The following is a 14687-nucleotide window of genomic DNA, read 5'->3' on the forward strand; positions in this document are numbered from 1 at the left end:
TTTGTTTTTAATTTTATGTAGAGACAGGGTCTCACCATGTTACCCAGGCTGGTCTCAAACATCTGGCCTCCAGCAATCCTCCCACCTCAGCCTCCCAAAGTGTTGGGACAACAGGCATGAGCCACCATACCTAGCCTCATTCAGGAAGTTTTAACACCAAAACATTTATGTAAAAATGAACTTGAGCCTGACCTCTCCCCACTGACGGTCCCCTGAAGGAGAGGTGCTCAGGGCTGCTGAAAAAGCCCAGGACAGGAGGCCGGGCGCGGTGGCTCAAGCCTGTAATCCCAGCACTTTGGGAGGCCGAGACGGGCGGATCACGAGGTCAGGAGATCGAGACCATCCTGGCTAACATGGTGAAACCCCGTCTCTACTAAAAATTACAAAAAACTAGCCGGGCGAGGTGGCGGGCGCCTGTAGTCCCAGCTACTCCGGAGGCTGAGGCAGGAGGATGGCGTAAACCCGGGAGGCGGAGCTTGCAGTGAGCTGAGATCCGGCCACTGCACTCCAGCCTGGGTGACAGCGCGAGACTCCGTCTAAAAAAAAAAAAAAAAAAAAAAAAAAAAGCCCAGGACAGGAAGTGGAGGTGAGAGGCGAGGTGAGCTGAGCAGCCTCCCCACTGCTGTTTGGCTCCAGGAAGGCCCTGCTGCTGTGCCAGGGTGGCCCACTGGTTTCTACCCAGGGGTTTTGGAGCCAGGTGGCCTTGTGTGGCTTTGCATCCTGGCTTTGCCCTGCCCTTTACTTGCTATGTGACCATGGACAAGGTAACTTCTGTGTGCGTCAAGCTCTTTGTCTGAAAACGGAGCTGAATGGTCCTCCCCTCGCTGGTGGTTGGGAGAATGAAATGTTGCTCCCTGTGAAATGCTTGGGAGGGGGCCTTGAGTATAGTTAGTGCTGGCCAGTATTAGCTATTAGGCTAGATTTTTTTTTTTCAGTTAGACTAATTTTATTTTCCTTTTGCTCTTCATGAAATAATATAGCAAACGTCAATAAAATTTGTTTCAAGGGAGTATTTAAGAATGAAAGAGCTAAGAAGTTTTGCAGTTACTCTGCGTAAAAGGTCTTAGAAATCTTTTCTAAATATCCTTTTTATAGCTATATTAAAATCAATAAGATGGTTTAAATAAGAGACATCTGATCTCAAAAATAGCTTGTTTCGTGGTGTTTATTAGTGTAATATGAGTTTATTACAGATATATAAGCAATTCTTTTTTTTAATCATGGGATGTGCTGTCACCTAAAACCTCCCAAATTAAACACTCTCACCTTTTGGCTTTCTAACACTGTATTAGGGTCCTCCAGAGGGACAGAACTATTGGAGAGATGTATATATGAAAGGGAGTTTGTTACAGAGAATTAGCTCACATGATCAGAAGGTGAAACGCTACAGCAGGCCGTCTGCAAGCCGAGGAAGAAGGAAGCCTGCAGTGGCTCAGTCCAAGTCCAGAAGCCTCCAAAGCGGGGAGGCCAACAGTGCAGCCTTCAGTCTGTGACCCAAGACCTGAGAGCCCATGACCAACCACTGGTGTAAGTCCAAGAGTCCAAAGGCCAAACAACCTGGAGTCTGATGTCCAAAGGCAGGAAGCATCCAGCACAGGAGAAAGATGAAATCCAGAAGACTCAGCAAGCCAGCTTATCCCACCTTCCGCCTATTTTGTTCTAGCCTCGCTGGTGTCTTCCCAGCTTGAGGGTGGGTCTTTCTCTCCCGAGCCACTGACTCAAATGTTAATCTCCTCTGGCAACAGCCTCACAGACACGCCCAGAAACAACACCAGCTATCCAGGCATCCTTCAACGCAACCAAGTGGACACCTAATATTAACCATCACGAACAGCTTCCTCAGCTCGGTGTTTGGGGAGCAGTGCACATCACAACAAGACTTTCTGATACCCCAAAATGTAGGCACTAGCTATGAAAGGATTAACCATCTTTTTAAAAAAGCAGTAGTGCCACTTCTCTGTGAAGAGGCTGTAGAGAAAGGGCCACAGAATAAAATGGAAACTCAGGGTTGAGTTTGCAGAAAAGGAAGGAGCTGGCAGAAAACTGCAGACCTCTTGGCACATAATGGCTCCATCCAACTCACTGCACTAAGAGACCTGACCAAACTCTAGCTTGGCTACCAGCAGCTTAAGGTCATGACCTCAGTCCCGCTTAAAATGTCTGCCTGAGAAAACTCCATGCCACCAAAATTCATTCCAGACCAAACCAGGTGATAGGCAGGCAGACCCCGGGACTCTCTCTTAGAATAGTTACTTTAGAAAGGTTGCAATTATACATTCTTTGCCCTTTGAGATGCAAAGCGACCACCCGGAGCTGTTTTCTCAAGAACCCCAGAGCCGGCTTTTTGAAATCCATTCAGGGAGATGACTCTTGCTCCCAGTCCCTGTGGGAGGGAACATTTGAGCTGGGTTTAGACCACTGTAACATTTAGACTCCTACAGCAGATGTACTGTTGCCATGGCAATCCTGCTCCCTGACAAAGGAACTGCAGGCTCAGGCTTTTGGTGTCTGCTTGTCTGAGTAACCAATGGGGCAAAGTTACCATCGGGGTGACCTTAAGGCAGAAGATAGAGTGGTTCATAGGAGGCTTGACTGACCTTGGATATCTCGTCCCAGACATTCCCTCCCAGGGCAGCGTGGTGCACCCTGCGTGCACAGCATCCTCCTCCTGCGCTTAGGTCCATCTGCGTACAGAGTCCCTACTGGGAAAAGGGGCACTGCCAGAAAGAGGCACCCGCCCCTCGCTCGTCAGCAAACGCAAGTTCCTGGGGAAACTGATGCTAGTTTATAAAGGACCCGCCTCTGGGTTTCCTAAGCAGCAGAACGCCTCCCTCGCTGCAATCCATTGAAAGTCAGTCCTGGACACTGGGGTTTGTCCACCCACGTGGAGGCTCCAAGCATCTATGCATCTATCCCTCTCAATCCCCAGGACTTGGGACCCAGAGCCACACTGTGGGGCGGCAGTGATCAGGTAGCCTCCTGGCAACCCAACTCAATGCGCTGCCTCCTCGTCACCCTGCCAGGATGCACCCTGGGCTAGGACAAAGTTGGGGAGTGGTGGGGACAGCAGAAATGGATGGATAGCCCCTGCATCCTCAGGGTTGACCAGCAGTCTGCCAGGCTCGGTCTCTCTTCTGTAGCCCATCAACCCCCAAAGACTCACATCGATGGGCCCCTGCCTGCCTTAGGCCAGGGGTCCCCATTAGACTCTAGCCGAGGGACAGCCCATTGAGACAGTGGACTAGCTCAAGGCCTCGAGCTGCTGGGTCGACCAGTTGTCCAGCTCCCGCCTTAGACGAAAGGCCAGGGCCAACCTAGGAAGGGGCCCACGAGGACCCAGACTGGCAGCGGGGACAAAGCAGAGAATCATTCCTCAGGTTGGGTGGGGCCCAAGGTTTATGGGAAAAATGTTATTAGAAATATTTACCCAGGCCGGGCGCGGTGGCTCAAGCCTGGAATCCCAGCACTTTGGGAGGCCGAGACGGGCGGATCACGAGGTCAGGAGATCGAGACCATCCTGGCTAACACAGTGAAACCCCGTCTCTACTAAAAAATACAATACAGAGAGTTTTTCCCGTGTCTGTTTCTTCTCAGTGCCTTCAACTCAAAATAATCTTTATGCTAAAAAGTTATATTTTGAAGCAGTATATTCTGGTCTTTTACACATAAAAAGGAATAGAACACTGATACATACAAAATATGGGTGAGCCACATGCGGAATGTACCTCTTCTTGTCAGTCTGCCTCCAGCCATTCTCAGATCAGCTGGCTCTCAGCAGGATGCACATTCCCCTTGTCCTACCATAAAGCTTTCCCACTCCTTTGCCTGCCTTTGAGTCTCTGCCAAGCACAAGTTGTTGAGGTGGCTGACTTACAATACAGAGCGAGCTCTCAATTAATAAATCTTGTTCTCATGTTGGTGATCTTTATCTCCACAAAGGTTATGACACAGGAGTCTTTTGGTGCCTCTGTGCCAGCCAGAAAACTCTGTGACTGGCAATGCACGGACCTTGCTCAGCTCTGGGTTCACCACTTGGCTTCCTCCATCCACTTTGCCGGGCAGGCTGTACTTGGCTCGTGCTTCTGGCCTGGATCCCATGCCCACCAGCTCTTCACTCAGCCTGCAACTGGTCTGCATGCTGCCTTGAATGTCTTCTGCCTTAGGCACCAATGTCTGGATAAGGGAGATGCAGCAGTGCCTGAAAGCTTGAAGATGCCAGCAACCACAGAGCCCCAAGGGGTGTTACAGCCTTTTGCTTGGGGAGTCCTGAGCTCTGAGCTCTCAGGAGGCATTACAGTTCATTTATGTTACGGCTCATTCATTCCTGTCATCTGCAAGCTTCGGTGAATCAGGTCATGTCCCAGCTTGTTTGGTCCTGCCACCCTGCTCAGGCCCATGGCTCCTTGGCTGGCCAAGTCCTGCTGCCACCACTTCCTGTCACATGGAGAAGCCATCTGGCACCAGTGGAGGGTGGGAGGGCTACAGCGCTACAGCTCTTTTCACACCTGCCATTCAGTGGGCTCTGGGTTCTTATCATGCATCCAAAAGAAATGAGCCATACAGACACCAGAGAGTGGGCAAGGTGGGGAAGAAGTATCTTGAGTGACATAAAAGCTCTCAAAACAAGAGGGGACCCAAAGTGAGTAGCCCTCTGTGTGAGAGGGAGCCTGAAGGCAGATAGTCCCAGTGTGTGGCTGAGTCTGAGGGTTTTATGGGCTCAGAATCGGGGAGTGCATACTGACTGGTCCATGGGCAGACCTGAAAAAAGCACCATTTGGGGAGAAAATTTTTGTAATCTACCCATCTGACAAAGGGTTAACATCCAGAATCTACAAAGAACTTAAAGAAATTTACAAGAAAAAAATCAAACAACCCATTACAAAGTGGGCAAAGGATATGAACAGACACTTCTCAAAAGAAGACATTTATGCAGCCAACAGACACATAAAAAAATGCTCATCATCACTCGCCATCAGAGAAATGCAAATCAAAACCACAATGGGATACCATCTCACACCAGTTAGAATGACGATCATCAAAAAGTCAGGAAACAACAGGTGCTGGAGAGGATGTAGAGAAATAGGAACACTTTTACACTGTTGGTGGGATTGTAAACTAGTTCAACCATTGTGGAACACAATGTAGCGATTCCTCAAGGATCTAGAACTAGAAATACCATTTGACCCAGCCATCCCATTACTGGAGATATACCCAAAGGATTATAAATCATGCTACCATAAAGACACATGCACACGTATGTTTATTGTGGCACTATTCACAATAGCAAAGACCTGGAACCATCTCAAATGTCCATCAATGATAGACTGGATTAAGAAAATGTGGCACATATACACCATGGAATACCATGCAGCCACAAAAAAGGATGAGTTCCTGTCCTTTGTAGGGACATGGATGAAGCTGGAAACTATCATTCTGAGCAAACTATCACAAGGACAGAATAGCAAACACTACATGTTCTCACTCACAGGTGGGAACTGAACAATGAGAACACTTGCACACAGGAAGGGGAACATTACACACCGGGGCCTGTCGAGGGCTTTCGGGGGCTTAGGGGAGTGGGGAGGGATAGCATTAGGAGATACAACTAATGTAAATGACGAGTTAATGGGTGCAGCACACCAACATGGCACATGTATACATACGTAACAAACCTGCATGTTGTGCACATGTACCCTAGAACTTAAAGTATAATTTAAAAAATAAAATAAAATAAAAAATAATAAAAGAAAAAAGCACCACTTGATTGGCTAAAAGGCACCAAGGACAGTCTCACTCGGGGTTGTGGACTCTACCTGGAACTGGCAGCCTGGTTTTCAGGCGTCATGCTGTCTTTTAGCTTGAAGGTTGGGTTTCACTGAGGACCTTTTTCTGCCTAGGAATTTGTCTGCCTCCTGCCTGTATCCGTTAGTAGTAGGGAAAGCAAACGAAGCAATCAGAATCGTAACCATGCCCTATGTCAACTCTTTCTCTGTCTCCTTTATGTCCCTATTTTTTCCATCACACCATTTTTAAAATTAGCATATAATCTGCATACCATAAAAATTCATCCTTTAAAAAGTGTACACTTCAGTGATTTTTTAAGTCTATTCACAAAGTTGTGCAACTATCACCACCATCTAATCCCAGGGCACTTTCATCACCTCAAAAAGAAACCCTTATACCATTAAACAGTCCCCATACCCATTAAGCAGGCACTTCCCATTTCACCCCTGCCCCATACCTTGGTAATCACCAATCTGCTGTCTTCAGGACTTGCTTATTCTGAATATTTTATATAAATGGAATCATACAGCATGTGGCCTTTTATGTTTGGCTTCTTTCACTTAACAGAATGTTTTTGCGGCTCACCCATATTTTGTATGTATCAGTGTTCTATTCCTTTTTATGTGTAAAAGACCAGAATATACTGCTTCAAAATATAACTTTTTAGCATAAAGATTATTTTGAGTTGAAGGCACTGAGAAGAAACAGACACGGGAAAAACTCTCTGCTCTCCTTCTATCTGTCTAAAAGTAGGACATAAATTTACAAAGGTATCCCTCCTTCCCAAACGTTAAGCACCAGAGACACCTTTAGATCCTTATCAGCCTGGAGACCACCCAGTGAAATTTACATAGCGAGCTTTACTAATTCACCTTTATCTACCATTTAGTTGCCCCTAGAGGCTCAAAGTCCCTTTCCTTTGTCTTGTCACAATTCTAAAACATTTGTTGTTCTTTGTTGAAGTTGCTATATAAGCTGGAGTTCTAAGCCACCTCTTTGATAATTACTCATTTTCTGAGTATCTCTCATGTGAATATGATATATACATTTTAATAAGCTTGTTTATTTTTCTCTTGTTAATCTGTCTTTTTCTACAGGGATCCATTAGCTAAGAGCTAAGTAGAAAAGATGGGATACTATTTTTCTTCCACTTCATATGGCTTAATAAGTTTCTATTATAAGCCATTAAGACGGAATGACTGATTCACTGGTTTTCCCATGCTATCCAGTCCTTCTGCCCCACCCCCTAACTTTAATTTGTGGTAAAATACCCTTAAAAATGAAGGAAATTCTGACATATGCTATGACATGGATAAACCTTTAAAACATTACTTTGGGTAAAATAAGTCACAGAAACACAAATACTGTACAACTCCACTCACAGGAGGCATCTAGAATCACCAAATTACTAGAAACAGAAAGTAGAATGGTGGTTACCAGGGGCTGGCTGGGTGGGGCAGGTAAGGAGGGGAATGGGAAACTGTTAGTTCAATGTGTATAAATTTTCAGTTTTTCAAGATGAGGAGTTCTGGAGATGGGTTGCATAGCAATATGAATATACTCAACACCACTGAACTGCACACTTAGAAATGGTTAAGATAGCAGATTTCATGGGGATAAAATTTAAAAATTTTTATCATAAAGTTTTTAAAAAATGTATTCAAATATACATCCCATAAAATTTGTCATTTCAACCTTTATTTCTCAGTAACATCTGTCATTTTTGGTAATATCTGTTATTTTATAATCTGATTATAAAGGCAGTAGAATTGTATTCTACAAGATTAAAATAAGTAGACATCAAAGCACAATTTCAGGAATTACATGGTTTACTGACATATGACTTTTTTTCTCTTTTGGTTCACAATGGTTAAAGATGGGGAAAATAGCAAACAGATTTCCCAGAGAATACACTTGATAGACCAGGTATGCTAACCACATAGTGAGTGGGTTCCCAATTGCTCAGTTAGGATGGAAGTAGGGCTCTGAGAAAAGTAAAGCCTAATTATAAAATTTTGAGATGTACTTTTACAGGAGCGATTCTCCAGAGAAGGTAGATTGACCAAGACAGTGGGGGAAATCTGTGAAGGCTGTAAGGTTCCTTGATGCTAGAGGGTAGTAGCAGTGTGATGGTGGGAAGGGGAAGGAGGGATGTTTCAAAGCTCCAAGGCCCATCACAGCCTGAGCTCTCGCCATTCAGAGAAGTGGCTGACAGAGTGAAACCTGCCACAACCTCGGCTCTCAAAGTATCTGTCTCACTCATAAGTGTATACATAATTGGAAGCCCAGTAGTTTAGGTCAGTGGCCTGATCAGGTATGAGGTAACATTCCCAAGGGGATGGGATGCATTGCTACTTTTAACCTCATACAGTAAGATAGAAGAGGAAAGAAATAACTTAAAGATGGATTTTATAATTAAAAGGGCAGCAGAATGGAGTTTTCAGCCTGGCCATGTAAAGAATGAAAAGGTGTGCTCAGGAGAGCAAACCAAGGGGGTGCGAAGGAGATTCAGATGGATAGAAGGGATCATCAAGACAATGGGAGGATGACTCCAAAGGCATTTCAAAGACTTTCAGGGCTGCCCCTGCCATCACAGGCCCAGAGCTCTAGGAGGGTAGAACGATTTTGGGGGACAGACCAGGGTACCCTCTGTGGGTTCATTGCCCAGAGCCACCTTGGAGCTTTGCTTCCACATTCCAGTGCAGAGCTCCTCAGCCACCCTGGCTGTGACTCAAGTAGATTCCACTGTAGCTCAACCTGTCACTCTGGAAGGTACGAGTCATAAATCTTGGCAGTGTCCACATGGTGCTAATTCGGCAGGCATGCAGAATGCAAGAGCCTTGGGGGCATGGTTTCCTCTGCCTACATTTCAAAGGGTGCCACAGACAGCCTGGGGACTCAGGGTAAGACTTGTCATAGGGTCAGAGTCACCACAGAAAGCCCCTATGAGGGCAATGCCCAGTGCAACTGTGGGATCAGAGCCCCCACAGACAGTCCCACAGGACAATCCCTGTAGAGCCATGTGAGTGACACCACTCCCACAACCCCAGAACTGCCTTGGAGAACTGCAGGCACAGCAAGAGACTCCAACCTGCGAGCGCTGCTGGGTGGTATGGGCCTTATGGGTCCAACCTCTATTCCAGTGTGCCCAGAACAAGGCACATGGAGTCAAAGCAGACTCTTCTGGAGCTTCCAGACTTTTTTTCTCTTTTGGATTTTCATACTTACTTGGGGCCAGTTACCCCTTTCTTCTTGCCTATTCTTCCCTTATGAAATGGGAATGTCTATCCTACACCTATCTCACCACTGTATTTTACAGTAGAGATAACTCATTTTGTAGATAACTTATTTTGATGTCCCAGGCTCAATGTTAGAGGGAATTTGCCTCGGGATGAATGGTGCCTTAAGTCTCACCCATATCTGAGCTAGATGAAACTTTGGACTTTGGGCTTTTAAATTGATGTTGGAATGAGTTAAGACTTTGGGGGGCTACTAGGATAGAATGAATGCATTTTGCATGTGAGAAGGACAAATTTGTGGGGCTAGGGGTGGAATGCTATGTTTTGAATGTGTTCCCCGAAGTTTATATGTTGAAAACTTAACTGTCACCAATGCAACAGCGTTGAGAGGTGGGAATTTTAAGAGGTGATTAGGCCATGAGGGCAGAGGGCAGAGCCTTTATGAATGGATTAATGTCATTACCACAGAAGTGGGTTTGTTATCAAAGTGAGTTCAACCCTCTCTTGCTTTTCAACTCTCTTAGGCTCTCTGGCCATTCTGCCTTCTGCCATGGGAAGACACAGCAAGAAGTTCCTTGCCAGATGCCTGCACCTTGATTTTGGTCTTTCAGCTTCCAGTATGAGAAAGAAAATAAATTTATTTTCTTTATAAAGTACACACTCTGTAGTATTCTGTGACAGTAACACAAAATGAACAATGACAGTCCGTATGACCAAGGAAATAAAGACTTTGTTCTCTTAACAAAATACAGTTAGAACCACAAAAACAATAGCCCCATACTCAGAGTAGACAGGATTAGATAATCTTGTCTGGAAGGGATTTTATAAGTCCTGTGGTGGGTCTCACTTTTTCTCCCGGCGTTGAAATCTACAGCTGTGCTGTCCAACACAGCATCTGCTAGCCAGAAGCGACTACTGAGCACTTGAAGTGAGTCTAGTCAAAGATAAGATGTGAGCCAAGTCTAAAATATACATCAGCTTTCATAGTCTCACTATGGAGAAAATGATACAAATGATCTCAATTATTTTATGTTCATTATAGACTGAAATAACATTTTAGATATGTTGAGTTAAAACATATTATTAAAATTAAGTTTACCTATTTATTTCTCTGTTTTTAATGTGGCTTCTAGAAAATGCAAAGTTACATATGTGGCTCTTGTTTGTGGTTCACATTATAGTTCTATTGGACTGTCCATTGGTCTATGACATTGCCCCTAGTGGTCATCCAGCTTATGCTAGGACACCTCTGAAGACAGAAGTTATGTCCTTGGCTCAGTTGCAATTGAAGGCTGGGTGGCTGATTATGGTGAGTTACCTAACTTCTTTCCAAGGCCAAGTAGCAGCCTTATGCTTCTGACTGGCATTTCCCAAGCTTTGGTCTCTTCCTTCTTGAATGAGTGATTAAATTAGAATTCCTGAAATACATGCTAATGTAACATGAAAAATATTTTCATTTTCTGGCCAGGTGCAGTGGCTCATGCCTGTAAAACCAGCACTAAGGGAGGCCGAGGCAGGAGGATCACTTGAGCCCAGTAGTTCAAGACCAGCCTGGACAACATAGTGAGACCCTATCTCTGCAAAAATAAAAATTAAAAAATTAGCCAGGCATGGTGGTGCATGCCTGTAGCCCGTTATTCAGGAGGCTGAAGCAGGAGGATTGCTTGAGCCCAGGAAGTAGGGGCTGCAGTGAGCTGTGATTGAACCACTGTACTACAGCCTGGGCAACAGAGCAAGACCCTTTTGCTTAAAAAAGAAAAAAGAAAGTCTCATATACACAAATGAAATCACACTGTGAAAACTGTGAAACAGTTAAGTGGTAGTCTCAGAAGAAAATTTAATAAAAAGAAGAAAAGCACTTTAAAGAAAAGAGATTAGAAGACTGAATGGAAGCAAGGGGAGCAAAAAATTGAAAGCATGAATGTTTTCTTCTTTTTGCTAATGATTTAGGGAAACCATTTACCAAGCTTACCTAAGGAGTTAAACCACTTCCCTAATACTATAACCTCAGAAAACATCTAATCCCTAATTTGATATAAATTTAACCTCCCAGAGTATACCAAATCCATTTGCAGAAACACATAAAGGCTTGCTTGGCAGCTCATGAACTCACTGTTCTTCTGCATGAAAGAAAGATTACATTTTAATAGATGTGCTGAGATTTTCCATAAAAGTAACTTCAGGGAGCTTTAGAGGCTGCAATACTCTTTATATTACAATACATGTGCCTTGGGTTGTTAATTTATTATATGTTATTTTAATAGCCTCAAATAATTATAGAGCTTTCTGAAATGTTTACTTTTTTTTCTCATAATAGATTTATATGCCTAGTACCCCAAATACAAGAAAGGGAAGGAAGGAAGGAAGGAAGGAAGGAAGGAAGGAAGGAAGGAAGGAAGGAAGGAAGGAAGGAAGGAAGGAAGGAAGAGAAGAGAAAGAGAGAGAGAAAGAGAGAAAGAAGAAGAAAGAAAGAAAGAAAGAAGAAGAAAGAAAGAAGAGAGAGAGAGAGAGAGGGAGAGGGAGGGAGGGAGGGAGGGAAGGAAAGAGAAGAGAAGGAAGGAAGGGAGGGAGGGAGAGATGTAAGGAAGGAGAGGAAGGAAGAAGGAAAGAAAGAGAAAGAAGGAATAATAAAAGAAAAAAATAGAAAAAGAAACGAAACAAAAAAAAAGAAAAAAAGAAAGAAAAGAAAGAACAAGAAAGAAGAAAGAAAGAAGAAAGAAGAAAGAAAGAAGAACAAAAAGGAAAGAAGGTAAGGAGGGAGGAGGAAGGAGGAAGGAGGAAAGAAGAAGAAGGAAAGAGGAAGGAAAAAAAAGAAAGAAGAAGAAAAGAAAAGAGGGAGGAAAGGAAAGAAAGGTAGAGGAAAGAAAGCAAGGAAAAAGCAAGCAGAAAGAAAGAAAGAAAAGAAAGAAAGAAAGAAAGAAAGAAAGAAAGAAAGAAAGAAAGAAGAAAGAAAGAAAGAAAGAGAAAGAAAAAAACATAGAAGATAGAAATCATACAAGGAAGAGTAAATACTTCTGGGAAACCTACATTCTTGATATCTAATTCATCCTTTAATGCAATTTCTCTCCTTCCATGTTTTATACTGCAGAAGAGATTTGTGCCTTACCTTAACAAATGAGTTTTAAAAGTAAACTTAAAACATAATACTGAAACTGCACAAATCTTATGCAATGTATGACCCAACAAAGTTCCAAATTTAACCCAACTGTGTAACCAGCATTCACATAAAAAATGGAATAGTCTCAGCTCCTTAGAAGCCCTCGGCACACCCTGCAGAATCACTATCTTACTCCAAAAGTATTCACTATTCTGACTGCTAACATCATAGATTAGTTGTAACTATTTCTGAATTTTACGGGAGTCCTCTTCTTCCATTCACCATTTGTTTCGTGGAATACATTCACGTTGTGCATGTAACAAACTTCTCCTGTAAATAATCGGATATTTTAGGCTTTGAGGGTCTAAATTTCAGCATGTATGGTGTTTTGGTTTTTTGTTTGCTTGTTTGTTTTTTGAGATGGGGTCTCCCTCTGCCACCCAGGCTAGAGTATAGGGGCACAATCCTGGCTCACTGCAACCTCTGCTTCCTGGGCTCGAGCGATCCTCCCACCTCAGCCTCCTGAGTTGCTGGGACCACAGGTGCAGGGCACCACACCTGGTTAATTATTTTTATTATTTTATTTTTTATTTTAGGTAGAGATGGGGTTTCACAATTTGGTCCAGTTTCTCAAACTCCTGAGTTTAAGCCATCCACTGCCTGCCTCAGCCTCCCAAAGTGCTGGGATTACTGGCATGGACCACCACAACTGGCCTAAATTTCCATTTTTGATGCAATGGCTTATAGTTGCAAAAGCAGTCATAGACAATCCATAAATAAATGAGCAAGGCTGTGTTCCATTAGAACTTTATTTGCAAAAAGCAGTAGTGGGCCAGGTTTGGTCCACTGATAAGCCCTATACCATTATTAATAATATAGGCGTGTGCCACCGCATCCGGCTAATTTTTGTAGTTTTAGTAGACATGGGGTTTCGCCACGTTGGCCAGGCTGGTCTTGAACTCCTGACGTCAGGTGATCTGCCTGCCTTGGCCTCCCAAAGTGCTGAGATTACAGGTGTGAGCCTCCACACCCAGCCTGTTTTTCTTAAAAAAAAAAAAAAAAAAAAAAATGCCCTGGCACGGTGGCTCACACCTTGTGCTCACCCCAGCACTTTGGGAGCCTGAGGTGGGTGTATCACCATGTATGCGGTGTTCACTGCTCCATCCCTGCATTCTAGAACAGTGGCTGGCATGGCAGGTGATGGATAAATGTTCTCTTATGTGAACATATCGAGACATAAATGTGCCTCTTCCGTTCCAACGCAGGCTTGGGCGGCCCACATCATCCGCTGGATTCTTTTGTGGGCAGCATCACAGAGCAAATGACATACTGAGTGCCCTGGTGCTGTCCCTACTGACCGTGAATGCGGAGGTCATCTTACCACCTCCCTGGGCTCCAGATTGCTCATGTTTAACGTAAGTGCTTCGGATGGATGGTTTTTGTGTTTTTAATTTTACTACAGCCTGCAGTTTTTTTATGCAGAGATTTGGCTTATAAAACTGATAAAATCGGAGCTGTTCAGACTAAACTGAGGGAAAACGCCAGAGTATGCCTGTTTGTCCACTTCTGTAACCACCCCACCACAACCCCCCACAGCCCACAACCTTCAGCAGTGACTCTGGCATCCTACGAAATCTCTGGGTATCAGCAAGGCAGAGTTATAAACAACTCAACTGGCTAAACTTTAAGGCCACTTCCAGTTTTAAGATTCCAGTAGCAGATTTTATTTTTTCTTTTTCTTTTTTTGAGACAGGGTCTTGCTCTGTCGCCAATGCCGGAGTGCAGTGGTGTGATCATGGTTCACTGCAGCAGCCTCGAACTCCTGGGCTCAATCAATCCTCCTGCCTCAGCTCTCTGAGTAGCTGGGACTATGGGTGCACATCACCATGCCTGCCTGGCTAATTTTTTGTTTTTTGTAGAGATGGGGGTCTCCCTATGTTGCTTCAGTTGGTCTCAAACTCCTGGGCTCAAGCTAGTAGTAGATTTTTTTTAAAGGGAGTGGCAAAGATGAGGCCAGAGAGATAGGCAGGGAAAGGGCTGTGGGTTAATTGACTGCAAAACCACTACAAGGTTTGAATCAGGGTGATGACTAATCTGATTTAGTTTTAGGAAATGGTTCTGGTTAAACTTGATGGGTGGATATATGCATAAATCCTTCATTGCTGGCCTCCCGGTAAAGTGGCAAAGAATAGGTAGATACGGACATAGAACTAGACTGAGCTACAGATAAAGATAGAGATGGAGACAGTGATAGATTTAGAGATATAATCCCACAAGAGCAAAGATAAAGGGCAAGAGTGCATCGCAATGGACATGAGGTTTAAATAGATCTATTGAAGATAGGTATGGATGGAAATGTGGTGGGAATTCTCTTAGATGAACAAAAAGGGCTATTACTTTATCTATAAATAAGTATGCAAAGAGTAGTTAGCTTATGTGTTTTATAGACCCGTGAAAACCTTAGGATTTGAAATCCAGGTACCAAGAAGGTACGGTGAGGTTCTGACCAAAAATGAAGGACTGATTGAAAGTTTGTTTATGAATAGTTACATCCTAGATACCTTCCA

The sequence above is a fragment of the Rhinopithecus roxellana genome, chromosome 9 (assembly GCF_007565055.1).
Source record: "Rhinopithecus roxellana isolate Shanxi Qingling chromosome 9, ASM756505v1, whole genome shotgun sequence".
NCBI classification, from domain to species: Eukaryota; Metazoa; Chordata; class Mammalia; order Primates; family Cercopithecidae; genus Rhinopithecus; species Rhinopithecus roxellana.